This window comes from Nyctereutes procyonoides, unplaced genomic scaffold (assembly GCF_905146905.1).
Source record: "Nyctereutes procyonoides isolate TBG_1078 unplaced genomic scaffold, NYPRO_anot_genome, whole genome shotgun sequence".
Taxonomy (NCBI): domain Eukaryota; kingdom Metazoa; phylum Chordata; class Mammalia; order Carnivora; family Canidae; genus Nyctereutes; species Nyctereutes procyonoides.
Window position 1 is genome coordinate 65,981,702 of NW_026575046.1, and position 23,596 is coordinate 66,005,297.

The following is a 23,596-nucleotide window of genomic DNA, read 5'->3' on the forward strand; positions in this document are numbered from 1 at the left end:
AACAAAAGTAAACAAAAATGTTGAAGAACCACCAAGCTGGAGGATTTACACTACCAGATATTAAGACTACATGTATAAAGCTATAGGAATTACACAAATTAAAGTTTATACTGGTACAAGGACAATTAAATATGCTCAACAAAATTGCACAGACATACATGTATGTCAAAAGACACATAACCAACAATCATAACCTTTCCTGTAATATGGCTGTTACTAGAAACAACTCAATTGTCCATCCACAGTGGAAAATGGGTAAACTGCGGAATACCCATACAATAGAATACTATATGGTGATGAGAATGAATGAATGTAAGTATGCACAACAAAATGAATCTCACCAATAAGTTAAATAAGAGAAAACCTCACAAAGAGAACATACTGCATGATGACCTGCATTCTACATGGACAAAATAGACGAAATGAACCTATGAGATTAAAAAGTCAGGCGAGGAGTTACATCTAGGAACTAATAACAGGGAGATGGTTTCTGATATTTTCTTTTTAGAAATTATTTATTTATTCATGAGAGACACAGAGAGAGAGAGGAAGAGACATAGGCAGAGGAAGAAGCAGGTTCCCCGCTGGGAGCCTGATGCAGCACTCAATCCCAGAACCCCAGGATCATGCCCTAAGCCGCTCAACCAGTCAGCCACCCAGGCGGCCTTGATATATTTTTTTTCTTGGTTTGGGTAGCAGTTACATGGGAGTGGTCACTTTATAATAATTCAAGCTGTATGGTTTGTACATTTTTCTGTATGTGTTATACTTTAATTAAAACATTGACTAAAAAGTCTCAGTTGGATTGGCGCCATCAGAGCTACTCCCTACTCCATGCCCTGCCTCTCTTTGTGTTTGCCTACCATGGGAGCACAATGCCAGTGGGCACAGGGAGAAGTCACAGCCCCTGGGCAAGGGGCCTCTTCCTCCATGAAGCCTTCCAAGACTTCTACTTCCCTCACTCCCTTTGAACCTACACAGCCTTTCTCATAAGTATGATAGTTACTCCTAGCACCCCCAGGCAGCCTGCAAGGCTGTGAGCCTCCAAAATGCAGGAGCTGAGAATTAACAGCAGCTTAATAATACATAATAACAGCATTTGTTGAGCATTTACTATGTGGCAGGCACTTTTTTTCTAAGGATTTTACATGCAGTAACTCATTTAGTCCAACCACCCTGTGATATAGGTACTGCTGTTACCCTGACTTTCTGGATGAGAAAGCCGATGAAAAAAGTGATTTATTAGGTTGCCTAAGAGCACACAGCTAATAATTGGAAGAGCTAGGATTCGAACCTCGGGAGTTTGGCTCAGAAACACTCCCCTTGTTTCAGCAACAGGCCCACTGATGAGGCCTGGTACCTGCAGCCCTGGTTACACCACCCAGGTGCTCCAGATGGGGAGCATCTCTTCGAGCACAAATGAAGAGATGCTCCCCATGTCTTCCAGGCTGGCAAATGGGTGTGTGTGTATGTGTGTGTGTGTGTACAGGAATGAGGCGTGTAACGTCTTGAAGGCCCATTTCTACAGCTAAAGAACAGCAGCCCATCTGGGTTCCTAAGCCTGGGAAGGCAGCTGGGGCCGAAGCATGGGTTTGGGCCAAAGCAACTTCTTTCCCTATCCTTTGCAAGAGGGCCTGGGACCCCCTCAGAGGTCAGACCCCTGCAGACCAGACTCAGAACAAAGGGCAGGTGCAGGCTGGGGGCCCCTGTTCCCCTCCCAGGCACTGGTCAGGGGTCCTCCACTCCAGGCCAAGCCAGCCTCCTCTGGGAATGAGCTCTCTCTACCATCTCAGACTCTCCACCCCTCACCTGACACATCCTATAACCAGTTTCTTCTTGAATCTGCCCTTAAGCTCTCCTGCTGCTTAAGCACGTGCACTTTGCTCTGTCTGGAAGAGGCCCTCGTCCTGCCAGAGGCGTTCTTTGTTTTCCTAGGAGGTATGGGAGTCCAGAGGCCCCTTTGTGCCAGGTCTGGGTGGCTGTAGCCGGGCTCCAGTGACAGATACTTAAAATGACAGGACCCCCCCCCCAGCCTCCCCAGCATTCAAAGATAAAGTCAGAGTCACCTGTTCCCAACTTACGTCAAACAGCGCTTCCCTTATTGGAGGCCAAAGCCTGGGGAGACAAGACCATCTCATGTCCATGGCAACCAAAAGTAGCCCAGAGAGGGGGCCACCCTGGCAAAGGTGACACAGCACATCTGTGCCAGAGATCAGAGCAAGCCTGACATCCGGTTAGGCAAACAGCCCCGGAAATCAGGCCTGGGGGCAGGACATTGGAGGAAGCCCACCCTTACGTTCATCCATCACTCCACAGTGTCCAGGTGCAGAGCCGCAGCACACCTGTGTGAGCACACATGTGTACACGCACGCACACAGCCAAGGCCATCCGGGTCCAGGTCGGAACGCGAGGGAGCTGTTAGTACAAAGCCCTTCCGAGCCGGGACAGATGAAAAGCAAACAGAAGCTGTGTCTCCAGCTGGCCTTTCCCATTTCCCTCTGCCCTCCCTGACACCCAGGCCCTCCACGGCCAATCCCGAGGAAGCTGTGAAACACACAAGTGCAACCAGGTCACCTAGTTAACAGCCTCCCTCCCGCTGTATTATTCATGGGCTCCCTTCTTCCGGCCTGAGCTCCAGTTTCCGACAGCCCTCGGGCTTGGCTTGGTAGGTCAAGCCACCTGGCAAGTCTAGCCTTGGGCAATCCCCACTCTTTACACCCCGTGCCCTTCCCGTCCCTTGTCAGGATGCAGCCATTCCGGTGTTAAGTCAGCCCTCGGGTGTCACACTGCACTTCAGGGTAACGGGAGAGCTCTGGGGCCAGTGAGGAAGAGCACAGAAGGAACACCTTGGCTGAGTTAGGCTCGAGATGCTAAAATTTCCAAAGGGAGCTGCAGGCCCCCACCCCTCCTGGTGCCCCCCCCCCACACACACACAGAATCAGCGCAGATATGATACTCCGCATAAGTGTGAGAGCCCGTGGGAGACAAGGGCCATGCCTCCTCCATGTCTATGCTCTGGTGTGCCATGCAGTGTGCCCGGCAAACAGGAGGTGCTTAATAAATACTTGCTGACTTGTACACTCTTGCCAAAAGATGGGCATCAAATTGACAGAATGGGCATGCGTCATTCAGCCACACGGACACTGCTGTTGGGTTTAGAGATCTTTGTGTCATTTCAATATTTATCTGCATATATCTTACAAATCCCACGTAGGGTAAGTCATTCATACACATGATAACTTATGAATAAATACCGATTGACTGATCACAGTTTCTAGATATCACAATACATTCCAAGCATTCCCACGCCTCTCGGGAGTCCCCTACTCCCTGAGTGGGGTGGACTGGCCCCGAGGATCTCCCCGCTACTTCACAGATGAGCACACCGTTGTACAGAGAATTAGAGCCCTCGAATCCACACAAGGACTGTGATTAAAGCCTTCACACACTCACTGGGCGTGTCTTGCTTTACGGTTCACGCACATCTCTCTACCTCCTGGGTCCTGTGCACACGCCGATATGGGAGAGCTACAGGGTGTGCCTGCGGTCCCCCATGAGGCTATGCAGGCCCAGACCCAGCATCCATGCTGAGGTCACTGCAGGACTAACACTTGGCCAGGAACACAGATGGGAGCTCGTGGGCCAGCCAGGCCACCAGCAGAGGGCAAGTGTGGGCTGGGGTCCACTCATCGGACTTCTTGCATTCGACCCCCAGGCTTCACGGGTGGGAAGAGCTGGGGGTCCGACTGGGGTCGCCAGGTCCAGGCATGCAGAAGCCACCGAAGAAGCGGCCCTCCCCGACGGGGGTGACCTGGGCAGGCCAGATAACCTGAGCTGGCACGTGCCCCGTTGTTCCCGCCCATGGATGCTTAAATCACTGCCTGGCCTCGCTCTCTAATGCCTGCATGCCAGGGGCACCTAAGGATCCCACCCCGAAGCGGGGTCAGTCACAGGTGAAGGTCACAGCACCACACACACACACACAGGCTGGACTGTCTCTGTGCAGATCTGAGGTGGCTCATTTGTCCTTTCTGAGCTCGGTGTCCATCTGTATTGTCGGGGATTTGATGACATGCCTTCTCCAAGTGGTGCGGAGCAAAGAACTGCCTGAAGATGAAGAGGTTAGACCGCCTTGCTCAAATTCTACCCCACAACCTGCCTGCTGTGTGACTTTGGGTGAAGCGCTCACCTCTCTGTGCTTCCTGGTTTCTCATCTGTAAAGCAGGAGTAACGGCAGGACCTATCTCCACGCCACCGTCGGGACCACGGGAGGCACTTTACGTAAAGCACTAAGACCAGGGCCTGGCACACGGTAAGCGCTTAGTAAGTGCTTCTAGTTATTACTGCCCATCCTGACACTATGACAGAGGTCGCACCTAACCAGTGGTGCATAGGCCACATGCACTTGTCTCCCCTACAATATGCATTCTGCAAGGGTAGGAGCCACTCACTGATGGGCCCTAGGGACCTAGAACAGTGCCTGGCATTCAGTAAAGTCTCCATAAATATTTGACCAATGAATGAACGGCCTCATGGTGTTTTTTAACATCTGAATTAGTTGCTAACATTTAAGGTAACAAAATTCTGCATTTTTAAAAAAATCTGCAATTCTAGATGATTTTGGAAGTCACTTGTCCTGCCCTCCTGCTTAAAAAGCACGGGGAAGGGGCAGCCCTGGTGGCACAGCGGTTTAGCGCCGCCTGCAGCCCGGGGTGTGATCCAGCCCCCCTCTGGATCAGGCTCCCTGCGTGGAACCTGCTTCTCCCTCTGCCTGTGTCTCTGCCTCTCTCTCTCTCTGTCTCTCATGAATAAATAAATAAAATCTTTAAAACAAACAAACAAACAAAAAGCACGGGTGAGAATGAAAGCAGTGGTGCCCCCTTCAGATGGGGTGAGCAAGTACAGTTTGCCCAGCACCTGCCCAGTCTGTCTCTTAACATCAGCTGTCTGGAGGTCGTAGGTACCAGAACGTTCACCCTGGCCCGGATCAGTCACAGCTGAAGTCCAGACAGCGAGGAAGGTCTGCATTTCCCCAGCCCCAGAGCAATCTGCCCACGGCCGGGTCTTCAGAGCCCCAGGATCCCCTCCCAGCACCCGAGAGGAGACAAGCCTCCAGGTAGCCGAGGACCCCAACCCCTTGGCATCCGAGCCTCCCTAATTTGGCTAGGCCAGCCCCTCTCCCCCAGAGGACTCGATCCCTAATGCTCCAGATTGCAGTGGCTTTTCAGGCTGACACCCCGCTTGTGTTGAAAACTCCCCAGCATAGAAAGCAATGAGTAGCAATGAACTCACTCCTTATCTTTCTCCTGGAAAGCGTGCAGAGAAGATGGGGAAAAAACAAACAGGTGCACACTCCAGAGATAAATGCTTTTATCTTATCTATCACTCGCCTCCCCAGCCCTGCCAGAGCTCAGGTCCATGGGGATGGACCACATCTTCCCATCCTTCAAGAGGCTTCCCCCAGCCACCCTATTTTTTGCCTTTAGCTTGCCAATTGCCCCCTCTATCTTCTCTGTAGCACCCAGGACCATCTGCCAATGCTCCGGGTGTGTCTTTATTATCTGACTTTCTCCCCCAGTTCTCAGCAGTAGCCACGTACTACAGGTAGCCACTGAATCCTTGGAATGTACCTGGTTCAATTGGAGATGTGCTCTAAATGCAAAATACACACCAGATTCCAGAGACTTGGTACAAAAATAATATAAGATATATATTAAACAATAATTTGTTATGTTGACTATATGTTGAAATGATAATGTTTTAGATCAACTGGGTTAAATAAAATAGATTTTCAAAAATAATTTCACTGATGTAACTTTTTTTAAGTGGCTACTAGAAAGTTCTAAAGGCCACATCTGTGGTTTGCATTTGTGGCTCACATTATATTTCTATTGACCAGCATTGCTGCAGACTCTCGGTACACTGGTGATGCCTCAATACTGGCCGACTCAATGGCTGAAGGAAAGGACTCCCCAACTGTGCACCTGAGACCCTAAAACATAGGGGATGGGTTTGGAAGGACCTTCCACCCCACTGCCCAGCATATGCTGGTTTCTCGGTGACATTCCATCCACAGATCCCCATCTAACACAAAGCCACAGGCCTCCGTAGCAGGGGCAGAGAGGTCTGGCTTAGAGTTCTATCACCACTGGTTCCCCATCACAAGCCAGGAAAAGCCGGCCTCCCTTGCTGACAGGACCAGTGACACAAATGGATACCCAGACCTGGTCCCGGCCACCCTGGGTTTTTTTTCCTCTCTCTCTTTCCTCCCCCTCTCTCGCTCTCTCCTCTACGTCCCTCCCTCCTTCGCTTTCACTGGCTCCCAAATTACAGCCTTCTTCCAGAAGCAGAGACAATCAAGGTGGTATGCAGGGCCCTTGTCACAAATGGCATCTCAGGTCCTCTCCAAATGGAGCAGGGCCTTTCAAGAGAAAAGCAGGGCCACTATCAGCCTGCCTTGGGCAAGATGCATCTCCAGGAAGGCATGGGCCAGAAAACACTCCCTCCCTCGTAGGCTGATCAGCCTGCGGGAGGCTCTGGGTGACTGTGATTGCAGAGTCAGGCACTGGGCCGCGAGCATCTGAGAGATGAAGGCCTGCCTGGCCTCCTCCACACCTCATGCTGGGGCAGGAGAAGCAGGGCTCGGCCCCTGACTGGCCACCACCCAGGTCTCCCTCACCCAGGGAGAGGGCCTAGAATAAGTCCATTCCCCAGCTCTGGGCCTCAGTCTCCCCACCTGTAATACAGTGAGTCGAGCTAGCTTCTAAGGACCCTTCTACTCCTTGGAATGGAGGTCCCACACTCAAATGGCTAAAGGGGCCAGGATGGAGGACAACCTGAGAACAGGGGGCTCGAGTATGAGATAACAGGGAGTGATGAGGCCTGTGGAGAACTGAAGGCCGTAAGCTCACCTACATCTAAAAGGAGGCCTTCCGGCCAGACTCAGCTGTGTGACAGGAGTGAAGTGGGAACGGTGGCCACTTCTGAAGCGGGGTGACACTGCCTGGGAGGGGGCATGCGGGAGCTGGCCAAGGCACCGGGAATGCACCTGATCTGCATGGTGTACACATCTGTAAAAGTTCACCACTTCTACTTTAGATCTGGTTATCTTGCTGTATGCACGCAATCCTCAAAGAATTCTTAAAATAAAAACATAAGTAAACAAAAGGGGTGGCTGTAACTCGGCACCAACCAGCAACTGCCAGTCGGGAACACAGACCCACCATTGCCAGCTCCAGTCAGAGATGCCAGAAATCTAGGTTTTTTTTATGCAAAAGTGCTGGTGTTTTAATGTTGTTAGTAACTAATTCAAAATTAAAAATCGCAACCACACGCGCACACACCCCTTTAGGCAGAATTCAATTTATGAACTTACAGATTGTCAAGCTCTCAAAATAAGGGGAGGTTTCACCTCTTGGCTAGAATACAGTGTGCCTAACACATGACTAAATCAACAAGGATAATAAAAGCTACTACATTTTGCATGTGTGCTGTGTGCCAGGCACTGCACCAAAGGCTTTCTACACAATTTTCTTCTCACTTACGTTGAGAGCAAGCTGACAAAGGTAATTGAAAATTTGCTCCCATTTAACAGACGAGAAAACTAAGGCCTGGGCAAGGCTACACGGCAGACCAAGGCTTCCAAGCTCAAGAGTGGACACACCGGTGTTCAATCCCAGCTCTCTCTGCCTCCGAGCCGCCTTACAAAAATTAGGAAGGGGACAGCTTTACAGTCATGATAGTAACCAACACTTGCATGGTTGGTTTTAGACTATGCAAAGGAAATGTAAAAAATACAAATGCTAAACCTGTTCCCCCTCATGACCCAGCTGGAGGCCGGTGAGGCTGAGGACGGTATCTGCTATTCCCATGCCCCTTGGCAAAACGCTGAGCCACATGGACTTTCACTGCCATAGGAGGCAGCACCTCGGAAACACCCAAATATACAGACCAGCAAGGGGGAGCCATAGCCGGCCCCATTCCCCATGACAGGTCCAGATCAGATTTCACAGTGAAAGACTAGAATGCTGTCTCCATGCGGCCACTTCTTAAATATGCCAAGTTTCTCACGGACACCCGTCTGGTCAATAAAGTTGGTAAGAATTTGCATTTTCTGCCCTATGGGATTCAATAAAGAGATTTCCACATTGAACCAAAATAAATATGCCCCATAAATGCTCTGATTTTTCTGAATTGACTCTTCTGCACAAATGATCAGTCACCGCTGTTGCAGATATTCAGATCACGATACGGAAATTTCCAGCAGTCCAGCACACCTTGTGCCCTCGTCATTGCACCCCAGGGCAACCATGATTCTGACTTCTGTCACAGAGATGGGATTTGCCCACCCTTTGTCCCATTCATACGGGGCCTGTGCTCTCCTGTTCTCAGAGTCTCCACAAGTCCCTGTCATCTCACATTTGGCACTGCGGTACTCTTTGTCTGCCTCCCAGCCCCTGTAGGTATGTGAATTTGAGACCTCCACTCCAAGGGCATATGCTGGAGCCCAGAACACAGCAAGATGGGCAAAGCTGCTCTGTCTTGAAAGGAACCGACATGAATAGGGAAGACTGGTTACAGACGCACCAATGCCTGGTGTTAATGATCAATTAACATTGGGGTAGAGAAGGAAGTGAAACAGTCACCTGGCCATAGCCCACTCAGTCAGTGAGCACCAGGTCCACTCGTGTGGCGGCGGCCTGGGGATTCAAGGAGGAGTCCGACACAGCCCATGCTGCGGGAGCTCACTGTCCAGATGTGGGGTCAGATCCCCGCAGGGGGGGTAAAGAACACTACAGAAGGAGGTGAGGGAGGGGAGGCACAGGCTGGAGAGGCGGCAGTGAAGGCTTCCCAGGGTCGGTGACCCCCTAGCAGTGTCAGTAACACGCCTGGAAGCGCATGAGGCCGGAGCACAGAAAAACCCCTTCCGATCCCCACTCCCCTCCCACTAGAGGCAAAATATTCCCATCCTGCATAACCCATCCAGCAGAGTCTACCTCGCGAATGACCTTGCTCACCTATTAACTACACAAACAGGATTGTCCTGATGTCAAGAAAAACTCCAATCGAGGCTCAAGATAAGAAGTTAATTTTTTTAAAAAACAACAACACCATCATTGCTTGAAACCAGTAAGTTCAAAGGCAATGAAGGCAATTTTTAAAAATATCTTTATATTTTCAAACAGAAAAATTTTCAAAACCTGAGGGTTCATGAAAATAGTCTTTCTTCACCTTGCTGTGTTTGAGCTCATTAATGCAGGAAGGGTTCACGTCAGTGTCACTGTTGGTCAGGCCCACGCCTGTGCTGACCCATGTCGTCCCCCCCCCCCGCCCCCACTCCCACCCCCCACCGCTCACTCACCACCCTGCACTCTGGAAGGATTGTCCATCTTCCTGGCAAAGAGGCCAGCTTAGGGGGGAAGGACAGTCCTCTTTTGACAGGGCTGAGGATTGTGCCCTGACCTTTCACCTGTGACACCACCGGCCTCACCAGGCCTCTGAGCCAAATCTTCCAAAGTCTACTCTCAGGCCAGCCTTGATGGCTTCAGGGGCACCATTATTCCTCCAAAAGACCAGGAGGGGAGCTGCCATCATGCCCTGGTGTCATCCTCCTGTCTTGGGGCGCAGGGTCTCCCAGGGCCCCAGGACAGCAGAAGTGGGATGTCTAACCCTGGGCTGGGGGTAAGCCCAGTCAGCACCCTCTTCTCCATGGGCTATCCCAAATTAGCATTTATGCAGCTCCCTCTGCCTAAGTCCTGTGGCCGCTGAAAGGTGTGATCAATGGGGCACTCTACCATCCGGATGGGACAGATGAAGCAGAGGACAGTTAGTCAATTCCTTCCCTTTGAGGGACAGCACCTACCCAGCCCCAGGCCATCTAGAGGCAGAGCAGCATATCCAGCTTCCAGAAACCCTGCCCTGTGCCCACTTTCTACCAGCCCATATGCACACACGTAGCAACATTTTAACTGCACAGAAAGCTGAGCTGCCACCTGAATCTGTTCAAAGGTCCCCCAAACACAGACCCTTCCTGGCATCAGCAAGGGATGGACCTGAGAGGCCAGCAGTGAACTGTTACCCAACCCTAGCATAACTGTTCCCGAAAAGAAGTTCCAGTTGCCTTCTCAGAGCCACGTTCTTATCCACTGCCCTAGGTGACACTCCTGCTCCAAGAGGTTGTGAAATGCTCATTCCCTAGAAGGTACTGTGGACCAGGGCTTCACAAACTTTACTGAGCAAACAAACCACACAAGGATCTTGTCAAACACACATCCTGGCTCAGGAGTTCTGGGATGGGCCAGAAGAATCTGCCTATCTAACAAGCCCCCAGGTGATGCTACGTCCACCGGCCACAGTCGGAGCAGCAAGGCTCCACCAGGCCCCCCTTCACCTCCCAGAAGTATGTGTATGTACAGTAAAGGCTTCAGAAAGACGCCCTTTCAAATGTTAGGCTCAAAGAAATGAACATCAAATGGTGAAATTGTAGGTAAGGTGGTTTGTTGGATGAGGGGGGGCTATTTGGGCGGCAAAGAGGCCCATCTGCCAACATAACCCTCTAATCAAGCTCTTTAGTAGGCAGATGTGAGGAGCCCAGCTGTTTGAGGACCAGGAAGGCCAACACAGACATGTACATGGGGGCCCAGCCCAGATAAGGTCAGAATGCCAGCCGGGGGCCTCGCACCCCGTCACTGTCCTCCACTACCTGGCTCACACCCCTCACTTCTGGAGTGCTGCCTTTCCAGCCCACGGGGTACTCACGCTCTGCCACGCAGGTCCTCTGCTTTCTGACTCTCCCCAGCCCCGGGGACCCAGCACCAAGCATCCTTTTCCCGGCTGAGGGGTCTCCTCCCAGCCCCTCCTGGGACAGAATGACCTCTCGTCCCCCACCTCCACGGGCGCTGCGGGCACCATGACCCAAACGCCAGCACCAAGCCAGCTCTCCCCAGGACCGGCTGACTCATCAGCAAGCACCCCACACCTGGCTCCAAACACGGCTCCTCGAACCCCCGCGACCCCCGGCAGGGGTCTGACTGACTCCACCCAGTGCTCCCGCAGGGACCCCCCCCCCAATCCTCATGTGCCCCTCCAGCTCATTTCAAGACACAAATTGGGGTGGGGGCTCTTGCTAATCACCGAACCGCAAGGGTCAATGCCTGCCCTGGTCCAAGAGGGCAAAGTACACAGAAGAGGCTGCCTTCTGAATTACTCGGGAGGTACGGGCGTGTCACTACTCAGAAAAGGCTGATTTCCCCCCAGTGGGCCACAGACAGCACCAGGGCAGGGGGTCGGGGTCGCGGGGGCGGGGGGCGGCGGCCAGCGGCGATGGCTCGAACCTGCGCTCCGAGCCCGAGCCCGAGCCCGAGCCCGGCGGCAGCGGCCCCGGGAGCTCGCGTGGGGAAAGCAAGGTACCTGAGAGCTCGCCGGCTGGCGCGGCCACCACGTCGGGGGGCGCGGGCTTTGCTCGCGTCCCGGGCTGACCTGCAGGGGAGCGGGGGGCGGCGATCCCGAGCGCAGGCCTCCGGGGCCGGCGGGCGCCGTCGGGGGCGGGCCTGCCAGGGAGCCGGCCGGGGGAGCCCAGTGCGAGCCGCGCAGGCGCCCCGCTCCGCGAGGGGCGCGTTTCCCCAAAGCCGGGTCGGTTTGGGGAGGTGGCGGGGGTCCTCCGGGGTCTCCCGCCGGCACTGGGAGGTGGCCGGGGCGGGGGACAGCTACGCGACTGTAGGCTCCCCCGGCGCCCGAGCCCATCGCGCGGGGGCGGTGCGCCCCACCCCATCCCACCGTCCAAAGGCGGACGCGGGCGCACGGGGGGATAGGACTGGGATCCCGACGCCCTCTGCACCGCCGGGATGCCCCCCGCCCACCCAGGCCCGGCCAGACCCTCTCCAAGGCGCGGGGAGCCGGGCGGCGCGGGCTCCGGGACCCAGGCGGCGAGTGCCCCTCCCGAGGCCAAGCCGGCGGGAATTCGAGTTCCCGGGAATCCAAGTTGCCGCGCGTCCGGGCCGCGGGCTGCGAGCGCGGCGCGGGGCCGGGCCGGGCCGGGCCGGGGCCGGGCCGGGGCCGGGCGCAGGGCAGCCCGGGGCGCTCGCCGCGGGCGCTGGCCGAGCCGGAACAAGTGGCTCTCGGCGGCCGCAACTTTCCGGGCGCGCGGGCGAGGTGCGGAGAGGCCGGGGGCGGGGAGGGAAGGGCGGCGCGGCTGTCGGTACCGTGTGCGTGTGCGGAGAAGCGCCGCGTCGCGCCCGGCTCTGCGCTCCTCCGGGCCGGGCCCCCCCGGCCGCCGGCTCCGCTGCAGGCCACCGCCGCGTCTCGCCGCCGGCAACTTCAGGCGCGCCGCGGGCTCCGACTCGGCGCGCCCCGATCGCCCCGAGGCTCCGCGCCCCGGCGCTCCATGCCCGGCCCGGCCGCCCCCCGCCCCGCCCCGCCCCGCCCCGCTCAGCGCCCCGCCGCCGTCGGGCGCGCCTCCCCGCGGAGCATCGCGCCGCGCAGCCCGCGCCCCTCTCTCCGGAGCCGCCGCCGCCGCCGCCGCCGCTCAAGTCGCCGATCAACTTTCCGTCGCTCCCTCCGCCCCGCGCGGCCCCCGCCCCAGACCCCGCCCCCTGACGCGCCCGCCCGCGCTGCCCCGCGCTCCCCCCGCCGCGGCCGCCGCGCCCCCGCCCGCGCCCCGCCCGCGCCCCCGCCCGCGCCCCCGCCCGCGCCCCGCTCCGACCCCCGGCCGCGCCGCCGAGCCGGGCCGGGCGCTCAGGCTACGCACAGGCGCGCGCCGGCGGAGCTGCCCTCCGCGGACGTCATGGCACCGCCTGCCGCGGCAACTCGACGAATCCCCCCCAAGGGGCAGCGAGGGCGCCCGCGGCTGCCGCCCCAGGTGCGCGCTGGAGCCTCGCGGCGCACGGCCGCCCGCCCTCCCGCAGACGGGCTCGCCGAGGGGTGCGGGCCCCGCCGGCCTCCTGCCGGCTCCGCGCCTCGGGGAGAACCGGGAAGGGCTCCGGGGAAGCCGGCGCGAGCGAGCCGGCCCAGGGCCTAGGTGAGCCTGCGCCATCTGTTGGCTTTAAGCGCCCCCTCTCTGCTCCCAGGATCGCTGAGCAAGGAGCGGGCCGGGCCCTCGAAGTCCTTGAGGCTGCTGCTGCTGCGCCCCGCTCGGCCCAGCCCGCCGCCCTCGCCCATTCCCCCCGCGCGCTCCCACCTGCCCACCTCCCTCTTTCCAGCTCAGAATGCCCCTAGGTGCTTGCAGAGGGAGGACCCCGGACTGGAAGAGGGCCCCGAGGTCACCTGAACACCCTCACTTATGCAGTACACCCTTCTGCAGTAATGGTCTCCCAGCCTCCTTTCGCTCGCCTCTGGAATGGAAACTTCCTGACTTTTTCAGACACCTGGATGGGGGGAGCAGTTGTATTTGATCCAGGAGTTGTAGCTGAAGACGGCCATTCCTTGACCTTGGTCTCTACTTCACCCGACTAAACATTCTGAATTCTTTGAACTGTTTATCATATGACACGATTTCTGGACCCGTCGCCGTCACAGTGAGCGTTATGACAGCAGCTGCCTGGAGCCAGGCTCTGGGCAGAGACTCAGCGCCTTCCATCCTCAACACAGCCTTTCCAGCAGGTCCTGAAAATAGGCTTGAGGGAGGTGAGTGACTTGCCCCTGTGGTGGAGTCAGGTGTTGAACCCAGAATCTTCTCCATTCACTCATTCATTCACGGTTGTTACTCTGTGCTAGCCAGCTGAAATAGGTTCTGGGAAAATGATGGGGAACAAAACAGGCTTGGTCCTTGTGCCTGGTGAAGTTGCTCCTCTGACGGGGGAACCAGACCTTGGCCAAGGAGATACATAAACAGGTAAAATTACAGCCGGCATCAGTGCTTAGAAAGAGGAGTGCTTAAATAGCACCTGGCCTAGTGGATCAGGGAAGACTTCTTGGAGGAGGTGACACCTAGCTGAGATCTGAAGGATGAGCAACGGAGAGAGAAAGTTTTAGGCAGGAGAAATAGCATACCCGATGGTTCTGTGGTGGGAAGGAGGGCCAGAGAGCTGGAGTGCTGAGAGCATGAGGAGGATAGTAAGTGTAAAGCCGGAGTGGGAGCAGGAGCCAGACTGTTAGGGCGTGTGGGCTTTAATCAGAGTTTGATGTTTATCCTAAGAATGGAGGCTTTGAAACAGACAGTTGGGTGGAAGTTGAGGGATGAGACTGTCATGATCGGATTTGTGGTTGGAAAAATGAGGAATTAATTGGGAGGCAATAGATGATAAGAGACCAATGCAATTAAAAATATTTCCTTATCATCTATGTGTCAGGAACTTTTTTTAGGTCAGGGGTAAGCAAACCGCAGCCTTCAGACCAAATCCATCTTGCCACCCATTTTTGTAAATAAAGCTTCAGTGAAACCCAAACATGCCCATCTAAGTATGCCTCCCTTTACACTACAGCTGCAGAGTGAAAGGGTCGAACAGAGACTGTGCAGCCTGCAAAACTTAAAATATTTACTATTTGGCCCTTTACAGAAAAAGTTGGCTGACCCCTGTGAATCTGGACACAGGGTATGTCAGTGAACAAAACACACACACACACACGCACACACACACACGCGCATGCACACCCAGGCACATGCACACAAATCCCTACCCTCTCAGAGCTCACGTTCCTGTCACCCATCGTGGCTGTCTAGGTAAGAGAGGCTGGGACTGGGGTGGTAATGACACAAGTAGAGAGAAGTGCTATGCAGGAGGTTAAAAAAATCCACAGAACCAGAAGAGGGAGCCATCATGGGGTGGCACAGAGGTAGGTGTCAAGGAGACCCAGCTTCTGGCTTGTGGAAGCAGATGGACCGGCTGAGATGGGGATTGCCAGAGGGAGGCAACCACGGGGGGATGCGCTTCGGGTGAGTGAGAGGCATGCCATGACTGAGCCCAGATGTCAAGTAGCCCATTGGACACGGGGCTTGAGGGGAAAGGGCGGGACTAGACCTACAGTAGGTTGCAAGTAGTCGTGTTTTAGACAAAGTTATAGAGCCAAAAGTGGGGGATTCTGGGTTCTGAATAGGAGACTGCTTGCTAGTTGGATGGACACTGGACCCCTCTTTACCTCACGTTCCTCATTCAGATAATGAAAGTGCTAGAAGTGGTTTTCTTCAGAGATTCTTGAATCCTAACTGTCTTTCTTTCTGGTTTCCCACCATCTATCTTAAGCTAACTCCCCCAACTGTCTGCAGTCATTTTACATACGAACAAAACAGCTCTGAGCTCACGGAGACCATCACCTCCTCTGCTGTGGGCACCATACTTCGTTTCACAGGACTTCTACACCTGGAACTTGGGTGTCCGTCAGGGTGCAAACAGCTCACGGAACCATTCTGAGGTGTGACAGGGAATGCAAAGCAAATTTGGCCACATGGTGATAAAGGAGCTGAGAAGTCAAACAGGGGATGGCAAGGTAAGCCAGAGGTCAGAGGTCAGCAACAGCAGGAGGTTGCTGTACTACCCCTGGGACAAGGAAGGAGGAAACAGTGTTACCAGGCTTGGGGTCACACGGTAGAAGATGGAAGCGCAGTGGACATGTCTGGTGGGAGCTGAGGATGCCGCTACCATCCAAGCACTGCTTAGGGCCCGTTTGTGAAGAAGAGATGCCCTGGCTTCTCCCTCCCTCCAGGCCTCTGGCCTCCCACCAGGGCCTCCCTTTGGCTGGCTCCAGCCAGAGACCAGCAGACCCCAGGGCTTGGGAGTTGCAGCTGCGGGCAGCTCCGCTGTGATACAGAGCATAGCAGAGGAGAGCGGGGCGTGGATGTGAGGGGAATGAGCCAGCAGACACAGAAATCAGTCCCAGAGAAGGGACACAGATGTGAATAAAATCCAGTCCCTGTCTTCAGGGCACTCCCAGTCTAAGAGGGAGGCAGACACAGAAATCAGTTATAATCTAGCGACGCATGTGGCAAGGCAGAGAGGTAGCCCAAAGGTGAGCGGAGGGAGAGATTTCCCAGAGAGTTCAGCCCAAAAAGGCTCCCTGGACAAGGAGACCTCAGAGCTGGCTTTGCTGCAGGGATCAGGAGTTCCTCAGGCTGCGAAAGCATAAGGGCCTTCCAGGTGGAGGGAACAGCGTGAGCAAAGGTGATCCTGGAGGCGGACGGCAGTCCTGCTGTTCTGCACAAGAAGCAGCCAAAGGAAGGTGTTTGCAGGAGACTCGGAGCTGGGGAGAGAACCCAGCCTCTGTCCTCCGGCCCGGCTGGACTCCTGCCGGGAATGTTAGCGTTTCTCCCCGGCTGGGGTTGCACAGCTCTTGGGGGCTCTCCGCACCCCCCTTTCCTTAGGAAACATCTGCCCCTCCCCACGCACCTGCAGCATTGAGGAGGGTGGATGAGTGTGGTGGAGACACCTCTCACCACCTTCTGTGGTTTGGGACTAATTGCTTAACCTCTCTGAGCTCCGGTTTCTGCTTATGTAGAGGAGATCGTGGAGCTTGGCCAGCCTTCCTCCAGGGGCAGAGTGTGAAAGCTCGCTGGCATCAGTAAAGAACCACACGGATGTTCACTGCCCAGGCCCCAGCGTCATGAAACCCCTTTTCTACCGGGGGCTGGGTGGGGGCGCCCCACTATATGAAGGGAGGGATCAGGCTCAGCTCTAATTGCACCAACTAAAGGGAAGGCCTCCAGAGTCCCGCCTCCTGGGTATAGCACAGAGCCTAGGCTGGCCAATCAGAAGTGCCACTCTCAACTTTGGGACCTTGAGGAGAGTCACAAAGTTTAGAAATAGTCTGGAACAGTTTAGAAACTGTGGAAAACACCAAACCCCGACAGACAGCTCCTAGGGCCTGACCTGGGCTGCATTCTCAGCTGCATTCTTGGCCACTGGCCTCCTTTGGTTGCGCTTTTCTGGGCCTATCCTCCAGCCTTCTGGTTGATTGTGCAAGCCCACCTCCCTGCCACCTCATCTAAGTATGAAAGTCATTTTCTACATCAGTCAGCCTAACTTCATTCCTGTGGTGGGCAACCATAAGAACTCTGCCCAGTGTGGACCATAGGATGATTCCCCCTGGCAACTGTAGGGGATCATAGTGTACCATGGGATCGGCATAGGTGAGTTCCTCCATCTATGCAGATTTGCATAGTGAAAGGATCAGATTTAAGGATCAGATTCTCTTCTCCAGATTTGGAAAAGGGGAGGAAGGAAAAGAGGGAGGGAGGAAAAGGGGAAGGAAGGAAGATATACTGGCTCATTCCATATCAGAACACCTTGTCCAGATATTTCCAGAAGTAGCCACATCTCTGTAGTGGATTCTAGTTCATCTTGAGCTCAGAGACACATTCAATTTTAGGATCCTAAAGGTAGGAACTGTGTCTTTGTTCTTTCATTTAACAGGCATTCCTGGAGTGGCCACAGTGTGCCAGGCTCCGGACGGGGTACGGAAGACACAGAGAGGCATGTGATGTCATCCTAGTCCTTAGAGAAGCTACAGTCCAGTTGGAGAGACAGACACAGAAACCAATAGGAAGCATAGGGTAATGTCATTCTTGAGACCAGGACCAGGTTCAAAGTGATAGAGGGACCCCGAGAAGGGTGCAATCCACCCTAACCAAGGAGTCTGAATGACTACCAGCCAGGAAGGACCACTTAAGGTCTTGAACGATGAGTGCACCTGGCAGGATGAGGCCACAAGGGCATCTGAGGTGAGCAAAGGGGAAGAACTGAGTGTGTGCAAAGCCATGAGGGCAACAAACAGCATAGAGACTTCAGGAGGTATGGCCGTAGGGCTGGACCAAGGCGCGCCAGGCAGGGATGAGAGAGGAGTCTCTGGAGCTGGACCAGGGCTGGATGGAGAGGAGCCTGACATGCCTTGGGGATCACTCAGCAAGCGATGCTGAAGGTGGAGGGGTGATGATGCCCAGTAAAAGGCAGGCATGAGGAGCTGAAGGATGAACAGCAGAGACTGTGCACTGTCCCAGGTGGCCCTGGACTGGCATCTGGGAGGAAGGGGCACCGCGCCTCCACTGTCCCTGTATCCCCAAGCACCAAACAATCAGCTGGTTCACCGGCACTCTGAATGAGTATGAAAGGAAATGGAGGAGGGAGGGAAGGAAGGAGGAACCCACATATGCTGTTTTAAACCTGCCCAGCTTATTAAATCACCTGGGCTTGGATTGTATCCTGCATCTGGCCCTGTCCACACGGGGGAGCTTGTGTCCCTGCTGCGTCCCCGGGAATGGGGGCAGGCTCCCTAGACTCGGATCTTAGCCCACCTGTCTGGGCCTCAGTTTCCTTACCTGTCCATGGACACCTTAGCCCCCGGGTTGCTGTTCAGGTGGAAGGAGAAAACACACGCACTCAAGGGCTTCATAAACTGTGAAAGCAAAACAACGCTTACATACAAGTGGCTCCTCCCCACGAGGGTCGATTATTATTTTTAAAGCACATAAACACCTCTCCTCTGGGGGTCCTCCACCACGGCTTCCCTTTGCAACCCCACAACACAAACCCTGTTCCCTACTCCCGTTTTGTTCCCAGCCCTGAGCTGGTGAAAAGCGGTTAGTGGCTTCCGTCTGCGTCCCCAGCCCGCTGCCCTCTCCCGGGAGCGTGCCTGCCACCATAAAGCAAACATGTGTGCTCCTGAGCTTGGTTTGTGAGCCCCTGGAGCCTGGCACAGCTGTGGAGGCTCAACTCCGCTCCAGGAAGAACCAGGCCGAGGCCAGAAGGCACCGAGGTGGCCTGGGGTGGCCCATCTGCCAAGTCCAGGGTCCCAGGGAACCCCCCACCCTGGGGCACGGCTTCTGGGCCCCACCTTGGAAGCTCAGCCCTCCCCCAGCGTGGCCTCCGAAGCGGGCTCTTTCCCTCACGTTCCGGCCCTGCTCCCCGCTCCCCTCTCCCATCATTTATTTATAAGGTATTCATAACAAAATGAATGACAAAAAGTTAGAAGCTAATTAAAGCTGGCACAGATTGGCACACGGGGGCATGAATTATGCATCGGTGCAGAATGGTGCTTGGTGGGAAGGACTGGTACCGAGCGCCCTGGGCACTGGCAGGAAGTGGATACAGGACCCCCCACCCTCCCGGCTCCAACAGGGCCCCCACCCTGCCTCTCCCAGGGGCCCCCTCCATCTGGGCCCTGTGTCTCTCTCTGGAGGGCAACCGGAGGCTTATCAGCCATCACCTCCCAAAGGGCGATTTCTCTGCACAGCCCAGCATGCCCTGGCTGTGAGAGGCGTTGACAGCGTGATTGGAGGCTAGACTCCTCCCACAAAAGCACCTCCCCACTTCTCTAAGCACGTGCCCACTGCAGCCCCTGCAGGGCAGGGCAGGGCTGGGCTGGGCTTCCAGAGGGGTGGGGGTGGGGGGAGGTGGTGGGAAAGGCCTGAGATCCAGCCAGCTAATCACTGACAGGACCACATTGGAATTGAAGACACCTTTCAAGACTGTGTCGTCTACACCGCACGATGTCTTCACAGATGGAGAACCTGAGGCCCAGAGAGGGCCAGGCTCTCTACACGGCTACACAGCAAATAATAATGAATACTAACAATCATATTGCTAGCATTTATTTAAAGCTGAATTTGTGCCAGACACGGTTCTAAGCACTTGGCATGGATCATCTCTCGTTCAGTCCTCATGTGAGGGAGACACTGTAATGATCACTCTGACAGATGAAGAAACCAAGGAAGCACAAAGCAGCTTGCCCAAGGTCACAGTGGAGCAGAGTCTGAATCAAACCAATCCTACAGGCTAGGGCAGCAGTTCTCAGCCCTGGGTACACTTTAGAAACTCTTGGGAGGTGGGATGGGGGTGTTAAAATAGAAGCCAAGATTCAGTTTTGAGTGGTCTGGACTGACACCTAGACGCTGTCCTCTTGAAAGCTCCCTGGGTGATTCTAATGTGCAAAGGAAAACCACCACTTGTTTGGGGCTGGGGGCCGGGGGTTGGATTTGGATCTCAAAAGTCACAGATGTGAGTTCTTGCTCTGCCGCTACTGACTGTGAGTTTGAGTATATGGCTTAACCTCCTGGGCCCTCAGTTTCCTCACCTGTAAAATGGGCTTAGTAATATCTTGGGCTCTAGAGGTGGGCTGTTTGGGTTCATTGGGAATCCTGATTCTGCCTCTTAGGCAGCTTATCTAAGTTTTCTTTGCCTCAGTTTGCTCATCTGTAAAATGGGGACAAAGTTGCCATGGATGGAGGATGGAGTCAGTTAATGAACATAAAGTGGTACCCCAGAGCCATGGCCATTGGCTGTCCTGGGAATGGGGAGCCTTGCCCCTCCTGGCTCAGAGGGCTGTGGCCGGGATCAAATGAGGAGGCAGATAAGAACAGAGAGGCTGCGTGCACTGTGGGGCCTGCGGAGAGGCTGTTAGAAAGACTGCCCTCCTGGTTACCTGTCCCGGGCCCCGGCCTTCAGGGACAGGAGACAGAAACGTATTATCATTGCAAACATCTCAGACCATATAGACAAACCACTGTTCTCAGTTTGGCATGTATCCTTCCAAGTAATGTTGTATGCACATATGGAAATACATAGTTTTCGGCTGGGGGCAGGGGTGGAAGAGAGAGACATCTATCAGGGCACACTTCTGTACTTTTGAATTTTGAACCATATGAATGGCTCAAATATAAAATTAAATATAAAGGGTATGCTTCAGGCACAAGGAAAGTGGTCCCAGATGGAAGCTTGGATATTCAGGAAGGAAAGAAGAGCAATAGAAAGGGAAATATGGGTAAATACAAATGAATCTTAGTTGTATAAAACAATAAAACTAATGTCTAAAATATATAGAGAGAATTAAAATAGATGACACAATAGCAGCACATGAGTCAGGAAGGGGGTAAACGGAGTTAGAATGTTCTAAGGTCCTTGCATTGTCCAAGAAGAGGGTAAAAAACGGGAATGTATGGGAAACATTAACAAACCAAGGATGCCCGGTCTACCTCTAGGCTAACCCTAGGAGAATGGTAGATGGCTGCAGCCAATAGAAGGGAAAATGGAACAATAAAGTAATGCGTGGGTGTATATTTAAGGAATTATTTGTTGTTTATAAATTGAGTCATACTTCACATATTGTTCTATAACTTGACTTTTTTTCTGTTAAAATCTGTCCTGGAGCTCTTTCCGCATTGGTACACAGAGGGCCTGGCTCCTCTCTTTAATCTGCCAGCATCATTCCACAGAATCATGGTGACAACAGAGCATGAAACTGAGTGTTGGGCCCTTCCAAGCGTGGGGTGCTGTGTGACTGCACAGGCCCCACGCCCTTGGAGGCAGTTCTGCCCGAGACGATGGTGCAGAGAGAAAGCAGTGCCCACGGAAGTGTCTGCAGCCTGGTCTGGGGAGCAGATCTGCACAGCAGCCTGCTCTGTGCAGGCTCTGAACACCCCACCCCCCCACCCGCCCGCCCGCAGCCCCTTTTGTCACACGCCAGAAGACCTGATGCCCAGGAAAGAGAGAGGCAGCCTGAGATCAGCTCCCACCTCTGGACCCACTGCAGTCAAGCCACCCCAGGAAAAAATCTAGTTCCTGTCCTGGTAACAGTCTTCAAGGAATGGGGGTCCCATTTGGCATAGTCCGTAAGTCCCCTCCTGCTAGACACACGCCTTCCTCAGGTCATCTCCGGGAATCCCAGAGAGAGAAAGTTGTTCTGTTTTCAGTGCTGTGGTAGTCTATGCAAGCATGCACAGAAGAGCATCTCTGTGCAGGTATGTGTTTAAGAATTCATAATCCCCCTTCCTTGAACCGGAAGGGATCGGGCTTCATCTCAGCCTCTAGCCAGTACCTCTGGCTGGCTGTATTTAATAGCATTGTCATTGCCGGATTTATTTTTATAGTAATCTTTTATGTATTGCAACCCACACTGGTTTTTTTTTTTTCATTTATGGTGGTGGTAAATTTTTAAAAATAAATAAACAAGTTGAAAGGTGAAGGATTAAAATTGAGATTGAGTTAATAATGGTATAGTTGGCACATGGAGAGGCCAGAGTTGGTCAATGTGGCAAAGGAATGGCTGAAATGAGGGGTCCTGACCTGAAGAATGACGTGGAAGCATCAGTGTAGCATTCAAAGCCCCCGCCCTCTTACCCTAAGAAATGAGGCCCAATATACCTTTCTGGCTTCACCCTAACCTTGCTTCCCTACAAAGTCTCTGTCTCAGCTGCGCAAATTCACTGATACACAAGTATGAAGATGTTCAGTGCAGTGTTGTTTATAATGGGGATGGGGACAAACCTACATGTCCTTCCGTAGGGGATTGGTCAAACAGGCTGCACCTTGGCTCATCTGTCCTCCGGGCCACTCTGCTCTCTGCCTCTCTCTATCTCCTCTCCTGGGTTACCCTATCCTCTCTCCTGCCATTGCTTGCTGTCCTCCCCTGCTCTCTGCTAAAAGCCATCCTTCAAGTCCCACCACCTCCTGGAAGTCTTCCTATCTGCCTCCCAGACCCCCAGGTCCTCCATTGACCCTCAGAATCCTCCCCACACCTGTACATGGGATGGAATCCTCAGTGATCTTTTTGTACTATGTCTGTCTGTCTTGTTTCCAATCAAATCCTAAGCTCACAGGGATGGAGTGTAGCTGAAGGAGCTTTCGACAGAGGTCAGAGGACCTGGGGTTCAGTTCTGACCCTGCCACTCTATGCCTGAATGAACTGAACAAGGCATTTCTCCCCCTGAACCTGTCTCCTCATCTAACCATGAAGAGTGAGTTCAAGGTCACAGGATCCCTCCTGCTCTGAGAATCTCAGGTCATTTCACATTTTTTCTGGATTTTCCTAGAGAAGTGGTAAAGAGTTCGATTTTACGTTTTAAGAGGGTTGCATTCACAATCTCATTTAATCCTCACAGCTCCATGAGCGTGGTACTATTATCGTCCCCATCTCACTGATGAGAGAATGGAGGTTCAGGAAAGCTGTATCAGTGAAGTCGAGCTAGGTTATGGGGTGGTACCAACAAACCTTGGCTTCTCAGTGGTAATAAAAGTTTACTTCTTGTTTATATGTAGTTCAACACTGGTGGTGGCCATCCTCCCAAGGCTGCTTGGGGACCCGGGGCGCTTCCATCTCAGTGCTGTGCTATCTGAACAGATGTCCCTGTGGCCACACACGAGTCCCTGTGACAGGGCAAGAAAAGGGATGGAAGGGATCTACAGGCTCTTAACTGCTTTGGTCTGGAGTGACACACATCTCTGCTCCCATTTCTTTGGCCAGAACTAGTTTGTCCCATGGCTCCAACCTAACTACCGGGGAGGCCGGCCTATGTAGTGCTGAGCACTAAGAATTTTCAGCATGGAAGCTAAGGAACTTGATCAAGACCACATCACAAGTGGGAGAGGCAAGGATCTGAACCCAGATAGCGAGACTTTAGAACCTTGGTTTAACCACTATTTTATATCGTCTCTGGGGAGATAGCAGGTCCACAGGGGATGGGTAATAGACGCTGGTGATGGCATGACGGGCTGGCATCACATGGGAAAAAAGACTGGGAAGAAGCAGCAGCCAGACAGAAATAACATCAGGCGGCCACTGTCCACGGGAACAATCCTAATAGTTCCCATCTGTTGAGCACCTGCAACAGGCCATAAAATGTTCCATCTGACTCTTTCAATATCCTGGAAACAAAACCCACTTCCACTCTACAGATGAG

At 53.9% G+C, this 23,596-nt stretch overlaps 1 protein-coding gene across 1 annotated transcript in view; it reads right to left on the bottom strand.

Moving 5' to 3' along the window:
• Nucleotides 1-12,364, bottom strand: part of LOC129509498 (cadherin-23-like) — a 322,243-nt gene extending 309,879 nt beyond the window's left edge. Inside the window, exon 1 of the mRNA XM_055325089.1 lies at nucleotides 12,201-12,364. The gene's annotated coding sequence lies outside the window, so the exon portion shown is untranslated. The remainder of the gene's footprint in view (nucleotides 1-12,200) is intronic.
• Between the last annotated feature and the right edge of the window lie 11,232 nt (nucleotides 12,365-23,596).